Source organism: Sapajus apella, unplaced genomic scaffold, assembly GCF_009761245.1.
Source record: "Sapajus apella isolate SASKATOON/1434 unplaced genomic scaffold, GSC_monkey_1.0 scaffold26, whole genome shotgun sequence".
Taxonomy (NCBI): Eukaryota; Metazoa; Chordata; class Mammalia; order Primates; family Cebidae; genus Sapajus; species Sapajus apella.
The window spans coordinates 21340203-21357167 of record NW_022436966.1 but is presented as its reverse complement, the minus strand read 5'-3'; the positions used below and the strand labels follow the sequence as shown (position 1 = coordinate 21357167).

General features: G+C 36.8%; 1 long non-coding RNA gene across 1 annotated transcript; it reads right to left on the bottom strand.

Moving 5' to 3' along the window:
- Nucleotides 1-453: 453 nt before the first annotated feature.
- Nucleotides 454-16487, bottom strand: LOC116560412. Its single transcript, XR_004272961.1, has 3 exons — nucleotides 16250-16487; nucleotides 2434-2570; nucleotides 454-578 (listed from the first exon to the last, which is right to left on the bottom strand). It is a non-coding gene; the product is annotated as an uncharacterized LOC116560412 (long non-coding RNA).
- Nucleotides 16488-16965: the final 478 nt, after the last annotated feature.

Below are 16965 nucleotides of genomic sequence, written 5' to 3'. Positions count from 1 at the left end.
TACACCTATAAGAACCCTGAAGCATGCAATATTAAGCAAATAACCTGATAGTTACAAAATTAGACACTGAAGGTTTCCAATATCTCACCCAATCCTCCTTTAACTTCCTCGCCAGCATCCAGGCGGGTGCCCCTGGCCCATCATCTGAAGGAAGTTGGTTTGATTGGACTTCTTTTAGGACACATCTAATCTCTGCTGGTGGGGAAGGCAGGAAGCCTGGAATATCTGAGGAATGCGGTAAAAGTGGAAAGAAACCATGTGTTGAAGACATCCATTGTGTGGACAATAAAGAAATTTCTTTACTTTTCTAAAAATTCATGATGTTTCTTATTTTAAAAAACATGCTGAATATCACAATGGCTAACATGTATTAGGTATCAATTTTGTGACATGCTTTATTCCAAATGATTTTTATGTAATAGCTCATATCCTATCAACAACCCACTTACATTATTATTGTTATTATCTTCATTTTAATGATGAGAGAGTTAGCTAATGAGACCCAAGTTTCAGAGCAGGGATTTGAATCCTGGTTTTGAACCCAGTCTGGCTCTGCATAGTATACTCTTAATCCGCACCTTAGGAAAGAAAGCAGAAACAAATAAGTAAATAAATAAGATGTTTTTCACTTTAAATATAATATTTAAATATTTTTCAAAATAATGATTCTCAAAAATCTTACAAAATATTATTTTGTTATGACAATAACAAGAATATTATGAAAAAGTCCTGCTATCCAATTAATGTATAGTAATAATTAAATTTTGTGGCATCATTTTAATCTGTATTCATTCACAATTTCAGATACTGGCATACTTAAATTAAGCATTTGCAGTGTTCTTATAATATCAGTGAAGTACGTTGCAGTGGTATCATATCTGTGATTTATAGGCTACGGTCTGTGAGACAGAATGAATACTATTTTGTGCCTTAGTTTTGCTTTTTATTCCACAAATAAAGAGCTGAAGACATTTCCTTTCTGGTGATAACATTGAAAGAGTCTCTTCGACCCTTTCAATGATGTGAGAAATCTCCGATGTGAGAAATCTTAAAGAAAAATGTATGTTCAAGAAGGTATTAATTCATTCATTTAATGCATATTTGTGTGGCCTATTATATTCTAGGTCCTGGGGGCACAGTGGCAAATAAAACTGACAATGTCCTTCCTAAAGGGAACTGTAACCTCTACTCTAACCTAAAGGGATATGTAAACTCTACTTTTTCTCATAAATCTCAAAATCTTTCTTAGTAGGGAAAGATAGAGAAAACCAAGGCAAAAGAGCATTTATTAAAAATTTAACCACTGTTGTATTGTTAAAAAATTAATTAAAAAAAAAACTCTCAATACTAGCTTACAAGCAAGGACTCATTAAAGAAAAACTAAATGTTTTCTTCAAGAACACAAATTTGTCTAAGGGTCATAGCAACAAAGTAGGGGGAGATTAGTCTCATGATTCTAAGATCAATTCTTTTTTGTTAGACTACTTAGTGAACCTGAAAATATTTTTAAAATTATTTTTAATAGTAGCCCAACTAGTTTAATGCACAGCAGCGTTCATAATTTATATTTCCAGGGATACCTTTTTAAAGTGATTTTAAAAATGGATTCATCCTAAATAGATGAGTATCCAAAGAAACAAGCTCCCAGAATACATATAAAAGGAAATAATTTTCACGTTTTTATGACCACAATTTTATACCTGATTCCTTAGCATTGTCATGAGAGAAAATATATCTGCTTATTTAATGATAACAAATATTAATGAATTGTACAGATTATTATCCTTTTTTAATGCAGTTTTGCATTGCCAATATCAAAAGCAAGAAACCAGAATGAAATTTAACCAATTGCCCATTCTTTAGAATTGATTACATTTAATGGAATAGAAATTTCCTTATTGGTATATTTTTATTCCTGTCTCCAGAGTGAGTAATTGTTCTAAGAATCAGAGGTAAACCAAACTGTGGAAACTGGGATGAGATGAGGCCTTGGAGTGTGAAAAGATACCTGCAATTGGATTCAAAATGCAGTTCAACTCAAATTGAGGCTGAGGCAGGCCTAGTCTGAGGTTCCCTTGGACACAGCATTAAGACTATGCTGGGGCTTTAGAATGCAAATCCTGTTCGGTGTCAGATATTCCCCTTCTTTCACTGTCCCTTCTTTCCTATTTCCTTCCATTTAACAACCTGAAGTCACTGTTTTTTTGTTTTGTTTTGTTTTGAAAAAGAGATCTCACTATGTTGCCCAGGCTGGTCCCAAACCCCTGGGCTGAAGTGATCCTGTCACCTCAGCCTCCTTAGTAGCTGTGACTACAAGCATATGCCATTTGTGGGCTGAAGGCACTTACACAGATAAGAACTCTGAAGCATGTAATAATGTGACAATGATCTGGTAGCTACAAAATTAGACACGGAGGGTTTTCAGTGTCTCACCCAATCCTCCTTCAACTTCCTTGCCAGCATCCAGGCCGGTGCCCCTGGCCCATCATCTGAAGGAAGTTGGTTTGATTGGGCTTCTTTTCAGAGACATCTAATCTCTGCTGGTGGGGAAGGCAGGAAGCCTGGAACATCTGAGGAATGTGGTGAAAGTGGAAAGAAACCATGTGTTGAAGACATCCTGTTCAAATCTTTCCCCAAGACAGCTTCTGTATTTTACTCTTTAATGAAATATAAATATAGAGAAAAGAAACAAATGTTTGGAAATTTAGATCCCAGGTGTGTGAAAGGACATTTTACCTATGATTCAAAATAATTGGATTTTTGAATTTGAATAGCTGACAATGTGAAATTTCTTCTGTGTCAGAGTTCAGTGTCTCTGACTTCAAAATGTATTCAAAATTTTTTTTTTTTTAGTTCATATCATATTTGGGTAATAGACACAGATCAATTTTTCTTCATAGTTGATTTGTAAACACATGCATTTTACTATTTTTCCACTAGTCATGCTGGGCAGGGCATAGTTTTAAATACTGACTTAACTCATGTCTTTCTTATAACCCAGACTCTTCATTTTCCCGGTTTTAATTAATAGATTCTCATTTGGAATAGAGAAGGCTTTCTGGCATTTGGATACTGTTTTGAGTCTGGGATTTGTAAAGTATGATGATTTTGGAAAAAAAATAGCATGGCATATATTTCTAAAATAAATTAAAAGTCTTCATTGTAGTCAATTGACATTTATGGGGAAATTGTTCAATTTAGTTGATGATAGATGAGAAATCCTAAAATGTACTCAAGTTTATTACCCATTTGTTATTGTTAAATCATTTTAAATGTCTCTGGATATATGGAGCTATACAGAAAATTAATAAACACTGATAGTGCTCTATAGTTGGATTTTGTTGTTAGCATCAACAGCACAAAATTTTAAAAGATGAATTTTGCCCAAAACCAAGGGAGAAAATGATTTGCATTGCTTTATTTCATTTTTCCTTTCTAAATATTTTTTGGGAAATCAAAGAACGAAAATAGGCAAAGTGGAAAAAATGGGTAAGAAGAAACAAAAGGATAAATAAAAATTTCAAAAGCATTGTTAAAAAAAATTGGAAAGAAGGGGTTGTCTCCTCCTCACTGTAAGGTAAGAAGCTTGAGACTCAAACGAAAAACCAACCAGTGGGTTCTAACAAAGAGAAGGCCTAGCTGTCTACCCTGCTCACTTAGTGACTAGTTTGGGTGTTAGAAACCACTGAATGAATCAGCCTGTAGGATATTAATGAAATCAGGCATCTTCTGCTGATTCCCAGAGGAGTGACTCTCTCCCTTCAACACTTGCTTCCCTCTGGCTTCACCAGGTGGTAATGATAGAGGTACTGGTAGCACCCCAATATGCTGTCTTGAAGGGGAGCGAGAAAGTAGAAAGCAGAAGCTGGAATAAGAATACTAAATCACCACCACTAGCTGAAGTCATAGTTAAGAAATTTCTTCTGTTTCCTACTCTTGCTAAAAAGTCAGCCTTGTCTACCCACCCTCCCTACCTCCAGAATTAGGATCGGTGCAAGGAATCTACAGAAGAGATTGGACTGAAAAATAGAATGGCAAGAGTTGACTAAATTTAAAACTTTTGCTTCCTAAGAGATACAGATGGCAAGTTTGTTATAGTTAGCTCATCACTGGAGGTTTTTAAATAGCCCTAGTTGAGAAGCAACTATGAACACGTAGCCATTAAAATGCAATAAATCTCAGCACAATAAATATGCAGTGGGCAAGAACTATAAAAGAGAGCTTCAGACTCAACTTTAACAATAAGCTCAAATAGGTTTGATTTCAATGAGGTTTTGGAGAATTGTATGTTTAAATTGTGTGTTTATATGTGTGTACTCTAATGAGGAAAATAAACCAGGATTTGTATAATAAATAAGGGCTTTTCCTTTTTCTAAATCTGTTCATCTTATTGTTTGGGATGTTAGGCATATGTTTAATGCTTTAGTTTTATATTCCCTTACCAAAAACTAAAAATAAAACCAAATCGGGGGGAAAAAACGACCAAACATTCAAACCAATTTATGTACAGGATTAATTAATACCCACTACCTTTTTCTTTTATTTTTTTGTATTTTTCCTTTGCCAGTACGAGTTATTACCTAAAAAGCCTTTTTGTAACAGAAATGTGTTATTTCTTTTTCTAAAAAGAAATTAGAAAAAATGGGATATGTGTGCAGAACGTGCAGATTTGTTCCACAGAGAAATGTGTTTTTTGAGGGGATTAACAATGATCTAATGTTAGAAATTCAGTATTATGCATCATTTTTATTCAGTCCCCAAAGAGAGTGTGGCTTTTTGAGAAGGGTCCGACGGAGAGGGCTTTGGTAAAAAAATGCTGAAATGGCACATCATGGCCTGACTCGCCCTGGGTGAGTCATCCTTACCTGGTGGTGCTGGAGCAGATTTCTAAGAGCCCCAACTGGTGCACTTCTCTTCTGTTGGCATTACTATATTTAGAATCCATAGCTAGAGAGCTCAGGGCTCCTTGGAATGATATTTTTAAATATGTCATCACTCTAGACATGCTCTCCCTCCCTCTCCAGCTGCTCCAGCCTCCCTTATACTTTCACACATCCAAATGGAACAGAATCAAGAAAAAACACACTCCAAAGGAACCTGTGACAGTAATCTCATCCGGAATGTTAAGCTCTGGACTCAGAAGCATGCTAATAGTTCCCTTGGCTCTCGTGCTTAGCGAAGTTTGAATTCTTCTAGCAGCTCAGGGGTATGATGTACAGCACTGTATTGAACTCATTGTTCAATGTAAGCCTTGGGGAAGAATATAGGAGAGTCCAGTGGATGCTTTTTCCTTCATTTTTTAGAACAAGCTTCACAAAGTTTTGCATGCTAGAATGAGAAATTCTGGCAATTGTTAGCTGTGATTCTGCTCCATGGTATATTAATTAATGATGAAGCAATCACGGGGAAACCTGGTCCTTTGTTCCAGCCACAAAGGCATCTGTAGTGAAGTTAACAAAGGCAGGAAATAGAAAAAAAATCTGTACATGGAGTGTATGTGTAAGTAAACCGTTATGAGCATGTCATTCAAATGAGAAATCTTTGTGAATAAAGGAAAAATCTTCCTCTACAAATTGTTTCATTCAGATCTCTAGAGTCTGCTTAGTAAGCCATCACCATTTTACTTCCTTGTAAATTTACATGACCCTGAGTTGTAGAACAGATGTGATGTTGAGGGAACTGATTGATTAGCAGCTTTGTTACTTTATTTAATATCAACTTTCTTACCTTGCACCTGCTTTGCAAATTTTTGTGTCATATGTTGCTGAATACAGTGGCTATGAGATAAAAGAAAGAATCGTATGTATATATGTCCTAATATTTAGCCAGAGAGACAGGAATATGTATGGCAAGTAAACTTCCAAAATAAGACTTAATAATAACATAATCAAGAATCGCATGATTAAATGCAGTTGATGGGACAGTGGTTTCAATGTAAGCTTACATGATAATGTAAGATTCAAGAGTGAGAAATTTAAACTGGTAGAAATGACACCAGCAAATATAAAGGGAATTTCAGAAGAAAAAGGTGCTCACTTGGAGCAAAGGATACAGGGGCAATGAGATAAAATGGAGAGTCCTGAAATAGAAGGGAGACAGCAAAGGCTGCTGTGATAACATGAAGAGGATCATCTAGGAGCAGTGTCAAAATGTCCAGAAAGCTGGATGTTTTGCTGAGGGGGAGTTAACACCATTATATGTTTTGGAACACAGCAGTGATATTTTAGAAATGGTTTTTGGACAAATGACTATGGCAGGGATTTCTGAATAAATGGAGATAAAGAAATACTGGAAGCAAATATATTAGCTAGGAAGTATTTTTTTCTAGCTCAGCACCTGTCTAAGGAAGACTTAAACTTGATTATGACCAACCTCATGGAAGGAGACTGAGAAATACTACTATGAATAAAACAAAACCAAAAGTAGGTGATAAGACAGAAGCATTGTCCTCTCCCTACCCAACAACATCTTTAAGGGATCTGAATTCTCACTGATAAATGAATAGCAAAGAAAAAGCCCACATGTGAGTAGGATTAAAACTACACTTTTAGCAAAAATTGCAATAATAATTTATTGAATTCTTAACAAATGACAGTGTGCTGTAAACTTTGTATGCATGTCCTTATTTAACCTGCAACACTCTATGAGGGTATTAATATTATTTTCCACAACTCAAAAATGGGAAACCAGGTTTATAAAGGTTAAGCAAATTTGCCAAAGGTCATGCATTCAGGATTTCATATTATGTCTGACTTTCCCACAAAGCTAGGGAACTTCTGTTTCTCATCATATTTCACCTTATAATAAACTCCTGTGCACTACATACTCTTCTGTTAATTATGTACCCCAAGATTGTATTATTTCTTTATTCTATTGTCCTTGCAGACAACTCACACAGTACATCTCTTTCTAGATGATTGACTCACATCCTACCTGCCCTGTCTTGAGTTATAGTTTGTTTTGGAAAGTGCATTACTGGTCCAGTTATTTAAAATAATTGGCCCATTGTTTTATAGTTTTGAATTATTTGCATTATGCTAGCTTAAGTGTTAATAATCTGTCCACTAGGGTGTCATTTCACTTTCACATTTGAAGCATATCGTATGTCTCATTTATATTACTAATATAAAAACAAGTTGAGTGCATAAAACTAGGACATGTAATTGGGAGATATTGACCCATTCATCTACACTTTCTAGGACACATTTTTATAGCAGTTATGCATCCATTTACCTTGTCTACCATTCCCTGTTTTGATTATTTTATGTATAATGTAGTTTGTCTGGGTTCACTTGCTCTAGTGGATTCCTGTGTGATTAAAATGGTTTTTACACTTTTTCTAAAAGTATATTACAGCTTTTATTGACATTAATTATATAATATTGTAGCTTAACTATTACAAAGTTTGCTTTTTATAATTTTATTTTTAAAAATCAGAATGGCATTTTCTTATGTCCCTATTGTAGCAACCTCTCCCCATTTCATCAAAGATTACTGATATCGAGCATTTTCATCTACAAGTTTTCTTTAAATTCAGGGATAGAACTTATCTGGTCCAAGAAAACTAAATCTAGTTTACCTATAGATCTCTTGAAAATCTCTCCATAATATTTAAAGTAAAATTCTTTTTTATCACTATTTTTTATATATATACTTAAAGTTCTGGAGTACATGTGCAGATCATGCAGGTTGTTACCCAGATGAACACTTGCCATGGTGGTGATTTGCTGCCTCCATTGCCCTGTCATCTACATTAGGTATTTCCCCTAATGCTATCCCTCCTCAATCCCGCCACCCCCTCCTATTCCTCCCCTAGCTCCCCAATCCCCAGGCCCCAGTGTGTGATGTTCCCCTCCTTGTGTCCAGGTGTTCTTATTGTTCAGCACCCACATACAAGTGAGAACATGCAGAGTTTGGTTTTCGGTTTTTGGTCAGTTTGCTGAGAATGATGGTTTCCAGTTTCATCCATGTCCCCACAAAGGACATAAACTCATCACTTTTATAGCTGCATAGTATTCCATGGTGTATATGTGCCACTTTTTCTTTATCCGGTCTATCATTAATGAGCATTTAGGTTGGTTCCAAGTCTTTGCTACTGTGAACAGTGCCTCGAACGTAAGTGTGCATGTGTCTTTATAATAGAATGATTTATAATCCTTTGGGTATATATTCATTAATGGGATTGCTGGGTCAAATGGTATTTCTAGTTCTAGATCCTTAAGGAATCACCACACTGTGTTCCACAATGGTTGAATTAATTTGCCCTCCCACCCACAGTGTTAAAGCGTTCCTATTGCTCCATATCCTCTCCAGCATCTGCTCTCTCCTGATTTTTTAATGATCGCCATTCTAACTGGCGTTAGCTGATATCTCATTGTGGTTTTGATTTGCATTTCTCTAATGACCAGTGATGATGGGCATTTTTTTTATGTTTGTTGGCTGCATAAATGTCTTCTTTTGAAGGTGTCTGTTCATATCCTCTGTCCACGTTTTGATGGCATTGTTTGTTTCTTGTAAATTTGTTTAAGTTCTCCACAGGTTCCAGATATTACCCCTTCTTCAGATGGGTAGATTGCAAAAATTTTCTGCATTCTGTTGGTTGCTGGTTAACTCTAATGATAGTTTCTTTTGCTGTGCAGGAACTCTTGAGTTTAACCAGATCCCATTTGTCTATTTTGGCTTTTGTTGCCATTGCTTTTGGTATTTTAGTCAGAAGTCCTTGCCCATGCCTATGTCATGGATGGTATTGCCTAGGTTTTCTTCTAAAGTTTTTGTGGTCTTAGGCCTCATGTTTAAATCTTTAATCCATCTAGAGTTAATTTTTATATAAGGTGTAAGGAAGGGATCCAGTTTCAGCTCTCTGCATATGGCTAGCCAGATTTCCCAAAACCATTATTAAATAGGGAATCCTTTCCACATGCTTGTTTTTGTCAGGTTTGTCAAAGATCAGATGGTTGTAGTTGTGTGGCATTCTTTCTGAGGCCTCTGTTTTGTTCCATTGGTCTATAAGTCTGTTTTGGTACCAGTTCCATGCTGTTTTGATTACAGTAGCCTTGTAATATAGTTTGAAGTCAGGTAGGGTGATGTCTCCTGCTTGTTTTTTTTTTGTTTGTTTTTGTTTTTGTTTTTGTTTTTTTTTGTCTTAGATATGCAGGGTCTTTTTGGTTCCATATGAAGTTTAAGGTGATTTTTTTCAATTCTGTGAAGAAAGTCATTTGTAGCTTGATGGGGATAGCATTGAATCTATAAATTACTTTGGGCAGTATGGCCATTTTCACAATATTGATTCTTCCTAATTATGAGCATGGAATGTTTTCTCATACATTTATGTCCTTTCTTATTTCCTTGATCAGTGGTTTGTAGTTCGCCTTGAAGAGGTCCTTCACATCTCTTCTCCCAAATCAAGGATTTCTTGTCAAGAGAAATCCACACAGAACTAAACAAGTGCTTCTTTATTAAACCTTTTAACATTCACTGGTTTGTCTTCATTTTTCTTGTTCCAATACAGCTCAAAAATTCCTGTTTGGGTTTGTCCTCACTGGGAGGAGAAATGTCATCTGTACACCTGATGATAGTGTTATTCACTTAACTTGAGATTACTTTTACCTGTAGCAAAATGGATTGCCAAGGTCCTTTTATGTTATTGCCAGAGTCACTTCTGTTGACAGATAACACATTAAAATAAACTGGTTTAAAATGGTCAGGTGTGTAGTATTGGTAGTAGAACAGAATTTTGTTTGTTTTTCTCTTTTAATCCAAGTACCATTACTGAAATTAAACTTGATACCTTGAAATTATTAATATTACAGTCTAATCATTTGAACTGATTGTGCAAAGATGAGCTGAACTGGTAGTGCCATCTTTACAAACTATACACAAGGCTATTTTTAGCCTTGATGAGAGAATACCAGGGATTAAAAATGTAGTGATAATACTAAATTAAACACAAAATTATATAATTGCTTCTTGTAATTTATCAGTGTAAAGGTTCTTGGCTCTGTCACTCAAGAAAAATAAAAGTTCTTAGGTTTATGGAAGTCCTATTAAGTGTCAGAGATTTTTGCAAATACTGTTTATTTGAGTCCAAAAATAGACCTTTGAATAATTAGTGCCAATCTGTTTTATGGAATAGAACACTAAACTTCAAGGAGTTCATGATACAGATCAAATATAAAGGAAACGTCAAAATTTGTATGTTAATTCGCTTCTTGGGTAGATAAAGATAATTGCTCTAGGCAATTTTTATAGGTAGAGTTCTTATTTCAGCAATAAGTAAGTAGATAAATGACTAAATAAATAGGTTTGCAAAATACATTTTAAAATCTCAAACATTTGTTTTCCTGGTGGAAATTTCCACTTCACTGAGGTTTGGCGTAAATTCTCCATATCCTAGCATCACTACTGGGCTATAATTTTCTAGGATTCTGACTGCACTTCCATCATCCAGGCTCCTTTCTCCAGATTTACTCAAGCAAAGCCAATGAATGAAGGTTTCCTCTGTTAGTCAATGTGTTCTGCTAGCATCAAGGAGCATCAAGGACACATATCCTTGTGAACTTTCATTACTACTGTGCAGTCTGGCATGAGTAGAGCAAGGATACGCTTGTATATGTCCCCATGCCAGCCCACATCTCACAGTCTGTCAGCCTGTAACCTCCATCTGTTCCCTCACCCTGGCCACCCTTGGCCTTTTATAGTCAAAGTATATAATGTCTAAATAATAATAATAGTAATAGAAAACAAAATATTGGAAATCAGGTTTAAAGATCAATATAAAACCAATCAATGCAGGCATTTCAGGTTCTCAGGGAACATTTTCACAAATTTCCTCCCACAGGACTATATCCCAGGGAATTGACTGACTCTCAAACAAGATGATTTGACATAACAGTGAGGTATAGCAGAAATGTATTTGTGTTACTACCAGTATGACTACAATTTAAACGACAGTGACAACTTCTATGACTGCGACTATTTCAATTTGGCTGGCATCAAACATGTACACGGCATTTAGTGCCTTCCAGAAATTGCACCAAAAAATTTACATGGATTATATATTTAGCCTTCGATAAAATATATTGGAGAAGGTACTATATTTATTTTAATATAAGAAAAAAGAGATACAGAAATTCTCAACAGATTGCCCCAATTCACAGAACTGGTAACTTCTTAGGTGGATTGAAATCCTGAGAGTTGTCTGGGTGCTTCTACTCTTGTAACTGCTGGTATCAGCACACTGAGCTCAAAGTTACATCTGTCTAATCAGAAAACTATGGTCTTAATTATTTACATCATGTTGTTGTTCAATGCAGTACTAATAATTAAATATTAAAAGTTTAATATTGCTTCTAAAAATGCATTAAAGAAATAATTAAAGAAAGAAAGAAAACTTTACAGCCAACCTGACTTCTATAGAGTGAGATATGGCACTGGTAAAGTAGTATTTACTTCTGGGAGAATAAGTGTTAAAAATACAATTGACTAAAAATTAGTATGCTAAATTTTATAATATCACACTCAATGAAGCAAAAACATTTATTGTATAGAGTCTAAGAAATTACCATTTTTAATTTCTTCCCATTTTTATTGAGGTATAACTAACAAATTAAGTTGTACATATTTACGTGTACCTATAATATATTCAAAATCAATTTAGTTGACAATTTTTATGGTTAGAATTCTCTCCTCCTCTGAAACACATCTAAAATTTAATTGCAAATAAATTGCATTGGGAGGTGGGGCTTTTTAGAGTAATTAGGTCATTTAGAGCTCTGCCCTCATGAATGGATTAACACCATTAGCATGAGAGTGGGCTCCTTATTGTGGGAGGGCGCTCCTGCTAAAAGGATGAGTTTGGTCCACTTTTCTCTTTCTGTCTTCACTTTTCGCTCCTGCCTTCTGCCTTACACCTTCTGCCAGAAGACATCCCTGACCAGATGCCAGCACCATACTGTTGGACTTTCCACCCTCCAGAAACATGAACCAAATAAATTTCTCAGGCTTATAAATTATCCAGGACGTAGTATTCCATTATAGCAGCAAAAAACAGATGAAGACAGAAAATTGGCACTAAGAAGTGAGATTGTTACTGTAACAAGTATCTAATAATGCAAAAGCAGCTTTAAAACTGAATAATGGGTAGAGGCTAGGAGAATTTGGATGAGTAAGCTAATAAAACCTGGACTGTCATGAACCAAGCATAAAGGTCAAGCCTGGTGAGTTCAGAAGAAAAGGATACCTCTAAAGAATGTTTGAATTTTCTTAGAGATTACTTAAATGATTGTGATTAGAACATTGGTAGAAATATGGACAATAAAGGTCATTCTGCTAAGGTCTCAGAAAGAAAAGAAAAGTTCTATTTGAAACTGAAGTATAGACTATTCTTGTTATAAAGTGGCAAAAAGATATTGGCAGAATTATGCATGTCCTAGGACTTCATGAAAGGTGAAATTTAAGAGCAATGGGCTAGGATATCTAGTGAAGGAAATATCAAAGCAGCAAAGCATTCAGCCTACTGCATAATTACTTTTAACCATATACACTGAGATATGAGAGCAAAAAGATAACCTCAAATTGGAATTTAAAATTAAAGGGAAAACGTAAAAGATTTAGAAATTTCACAGCCTAAACATGTAGAGAATAAAAAAGCATGTTTGAGAGAGAATTCTAAAGGCTTGGCCAAGTAACTACTTGCTAAGGAGATTAGTAAAGATAGAAGAGATCATCAAGACAATGGAGAATGATCCCACAATTTCCAGAGACCTTCAAGACTGCCCCTCTCATCATAGACCCAGAGCTCTAGGGAGGCTGAATGGTTTCATGGGATAAGCCCAGGGCATTCTCCATGGGCTCACTGCCCAGACCCACCTCAGATCTCTGCTCCCCAAATTGGGGTGCAGTGCTCCTAGGGCAACCCAGTCATGACTCAGTTGGCCCCAGGTGCAGCTCAACCTACTGTTCCAGAAGGTACATCAATAAACCTTGGCAGTGTCCACATTGCTCCAATTCTGCAGGCACAAAGAATGCAAAAGCTGCAGGGGAAACAATTACTCCTTCCAGGTCTCACAGGATGTCATGGGCAGCCAGGGGGCCAAGGCAGAAATTTGTTGTAGAGAGGTAGAACTGCTGAAGAGAGCACCCACTAGGATAGTGCCAATTAGAAATGTGGGATTGGAGCTGATACAGAGAGTCCCTGCTAGGGCAATGCCTAACGAAGTGTGGGAATGAGGCTACTCTCAAGACCCCTGAACTGTAGAAATGCCAGCTTACAACCAAAACTCATATACAAATTTAATTGCCAGTGTAACAGAATTGGAAAGTAAGACTTTTTAGAGGTGATTAAGTCATGGGGATTTTGCCCTCATTAATGAATTACTTCTATTATTGTGAGAATGGCTTTGTTATTGCAGGAGTGGGCTCCTGATAAAGAATGAGTTTAGCTCAAAATCATCTCTCTGTCTTGAGTGCTTGCTTCAGCCTTCAGCCTTCAGTTCTGCCTTTTGCTATGAGATGACCCTAGGCAGATGCTAGCACCACACTCTTAGACTTCCTAGCTTTCAAAACCATGAATCAAATAAACTGTTGTCAATAAATTACCCAGTCTGGTATTTTTTACTTCAGCAGAAAATGATCTGAAATACCAATGATTCATCGAGAGAAAATAAAGCATTAGAAATGCATTCAGTGTTCTGAGCATTGCAAATGGGAGCCTGTGACACATAAAGTGTCATCTGTTATGTGTGATGTAATGGTAACAAAGTTGAAAACTACTCTCCAGAGGACTGAGGCCACCAGAAACGTGGTTGTCAAAAGGCATTTCCAAATAAGTGATAGAACACATTGATTACATCTCTCTCCCTTTCTCATTCCTCTCACTTTCTTTCTTACTCTTGCTCTTCATTTCATTTTCTTTGATTTCCTTTCTCTAAATATGTATACATATAGAATCCCAAGTTTGGCATTTTCTAAAAATAGATACAGAATGGTATATAGATATACAAGAGCAACCACTGTGTAAATTCGTTATTTATATATTTGTTTATTTGAAACTACTAGTAAGTATATTTATAATTATAATATATATAGTGTTTGAAGTAAAGGTAATATCTATAAATATACACTTATCATTTACAGCTGCGTAATTATGTGATCAGTGAGGTTTCAAGTTAGCCTTAGCTCATGGAAAGTCCTACTACGCAGAGAAGACGTGTTTGCCTAGCTTCTCTCACAAAATTTAATAATAATTTGACTTTGTAGCCTATTTTTATCTTATCTCATATTGCTTTATAATTACATTTATCTCTTCTTTCAATAATTGATAGAACAAAAGTCAGAAAATCAACAATATATATAGCCTTCAAATGCCACTTTCAATCAACCTGACCTAAATGGCATTTATGAAACATATCACACAGCAACAGCAGAATACGTATTTATTTTCACTGCAGGTAGGACATTTATGTAGATAGACCATATGCTAGGACATTAAACAAGACTCAAAATTAAAGCAGATAAAAATCACATAGCATATATTCTTTGACCAAAACGTAATTAGTTAAAAATAATGAAAATATGCTAAAAAGTCACAATTGTTTTGCAAAGTAAAAAATACACTTCTAAGTAATTTGTGGCTCAAAGAAGATATCACATAAAGAATGAAAAACATGTTGAATTGAAAGAAAATGAAAATACTTGTAAAAATTTGTGAGATGCAGCTAAAGCAGTCTTCAGAGAAAAAATTGTAGTATTAAATGTTTATATCTGAAAAACATGAAAGATCAAAAACTATGATCTTGGAGGAGGCAAAGCAAGATGGCTGAATAGAACCCTCCAGTGATTGTTATCCCTCCAGGAACACCACATTGAACAGCTATCTACACAAGAAATCACTTTCCTGAGAACCAGTAGGGTGAGTAACCACAGGATTGCTTTTAGCATTATATTTAAAAAGAGCCACTGAAGATAGTAGGAAAGACCATCTTGAATCGCCAACATCACATCTTCCTCATCCCCTGGCATTAGTCACATGGCACATAGAAAGAATCTGTGTGCATAGGGGAGAGAGAGTGTAGTGATTGTGGGACCTTGCATTAAAACTCATTGCTGCCCTGTCACAGAGAAAAGCAACATGGGACAGAATTCAGAAAGTGCCAATGGAGGGAACACTTAGACCAGCCCTAGCCAAAGCAGAATTGCCCATCTCAGTGTTTGGAACCTGAGTTCCAGCTAGTCCTGCCACTACATGCTAAAGCACTCTGGGACCTAAATAAACTGTAAGGAATCTAAGCCACAAGGACTGCAATTTCTGGGCAAGCCCACATGCTGTTTTGGGTTCAGGGCCAGTGGACTTGGAGTGCACATGACCTAGTGAGACACTGGCCAGGGCCGTCAAGAGACTGCTTTCATCACCCTCCCCCAGCCCTAGGCAGTATAACATGCACTTCCAGGAGAGACCACTTCCTTCCACATGAGGAGTGAAAGGGGGAATGTAGAGGACTTTTTCTTCCAATTTGGGTTGCAGCTCAGCACAGTAGAATAGGGCACCAAATAGAGTCATGCAGCCCCCTTTCCAGGCCTCAGCTCCTGGATGATATTTCTAGACAGAGCCTGGGCCGGAAGAAAGACTACTACATTGAAGGGAAGGACTTGGGCCTGGAAGAATTCATTAGTTGATGTCCAAAGAGCCCCTGGACATTGAATAAATAGCAATGGCATGCGGGCAGTACTTGCCATACACCTGAGATGAGACCCAGAGCTGTGCTGACTTTAGGTGTGACCAAGCACATTTCCAGCTGTGGCAGCCATGGGAAGACACTCCTTTTGCTGGAGGAACAAAGAGATTAGAGTAGCAGAGTATTGTCTAGCAGCTTGGGTACCAGCATGACCATAGCAGTTACATTAAGCTGTTCTTGCATTGCTATTAAGACATACCTGAGTCTGGGTAGTCTATTATTAAAAGAGGCTCACAGTTCTGAAGGCTTTACAGGGAGCATGATGCTGGCATCTGCTCTGCTTCTGGGGAGGCCTCAAGAACCCTTACAATCATGACAGAAGGTGAAGATTCAGCAGTTACATTAAATGACCACAGCAAGAACAAGAGAGAGAGAGAAAAAGAAGGTGGTATACAATTTCAAATAACCATATCTCATGAGAACACATTCACTCTTGCAGGGCAATAGCAAGGAGATGATGCTAACCCAGTCATGAGAAATCTACCCCCACGATCTAATCACCTTTCATCAGGCCTTACCTCCAACATTGGGGATTACATTTCAACATGAGATTTTGGTGGGACTTCATTTTGCTCCAAACCCTCAAATCTCGTGTCCTTCTCACATTGCAAAATGCAGTAATGTCTTCCCAATAGTCCCTTAAAGTCTTAACTCATTCAGCATTAACTCAGCAGTTCAAAGTCCAAAGTCTCATCTGACACAAGGCAAGTTCCTTCCAACTATGATCCTGTAAAATCAAAGACATCAGTTTATTTCAAGATACAACAGGTTGTAGGCATTGGGTAACCATTACCCTTCAAAAAGGGAGAAATCAGCCCAAAGAAAGGGGCTACAGGCCTCACACATGTTTAAAATCCAGCAGGGAAGTCATTAAATATTAAAATTCCAAAATAATCTCTGACTCACATCTATGGCACATTGCCGTAAGGAGTAGACTCCCAAGGCCTTGGGCATCTCTGCCCTCATGTCTTTGCAGTGTTCAGTCCCTGCAGCTGCTCTCACAGGTTGTAGTTGGATGCATCCAGGTTTTTCAAACTCAGGTTGCAAGCTGCCAACTGATCTTCCACTCTGGAGTCCAGAGGGCAGTGGTCTTCTTCTCATAGCTCTACTAGGCAGGACCCAGTACTCTGCATGGAGGCTCCAACCCCATGTTTCACCTCCATACTGTCTCAGTATAGGGTCTCAATGAATGTTTCTAAAATTTATATAAAACCACGCACACACACACACACGC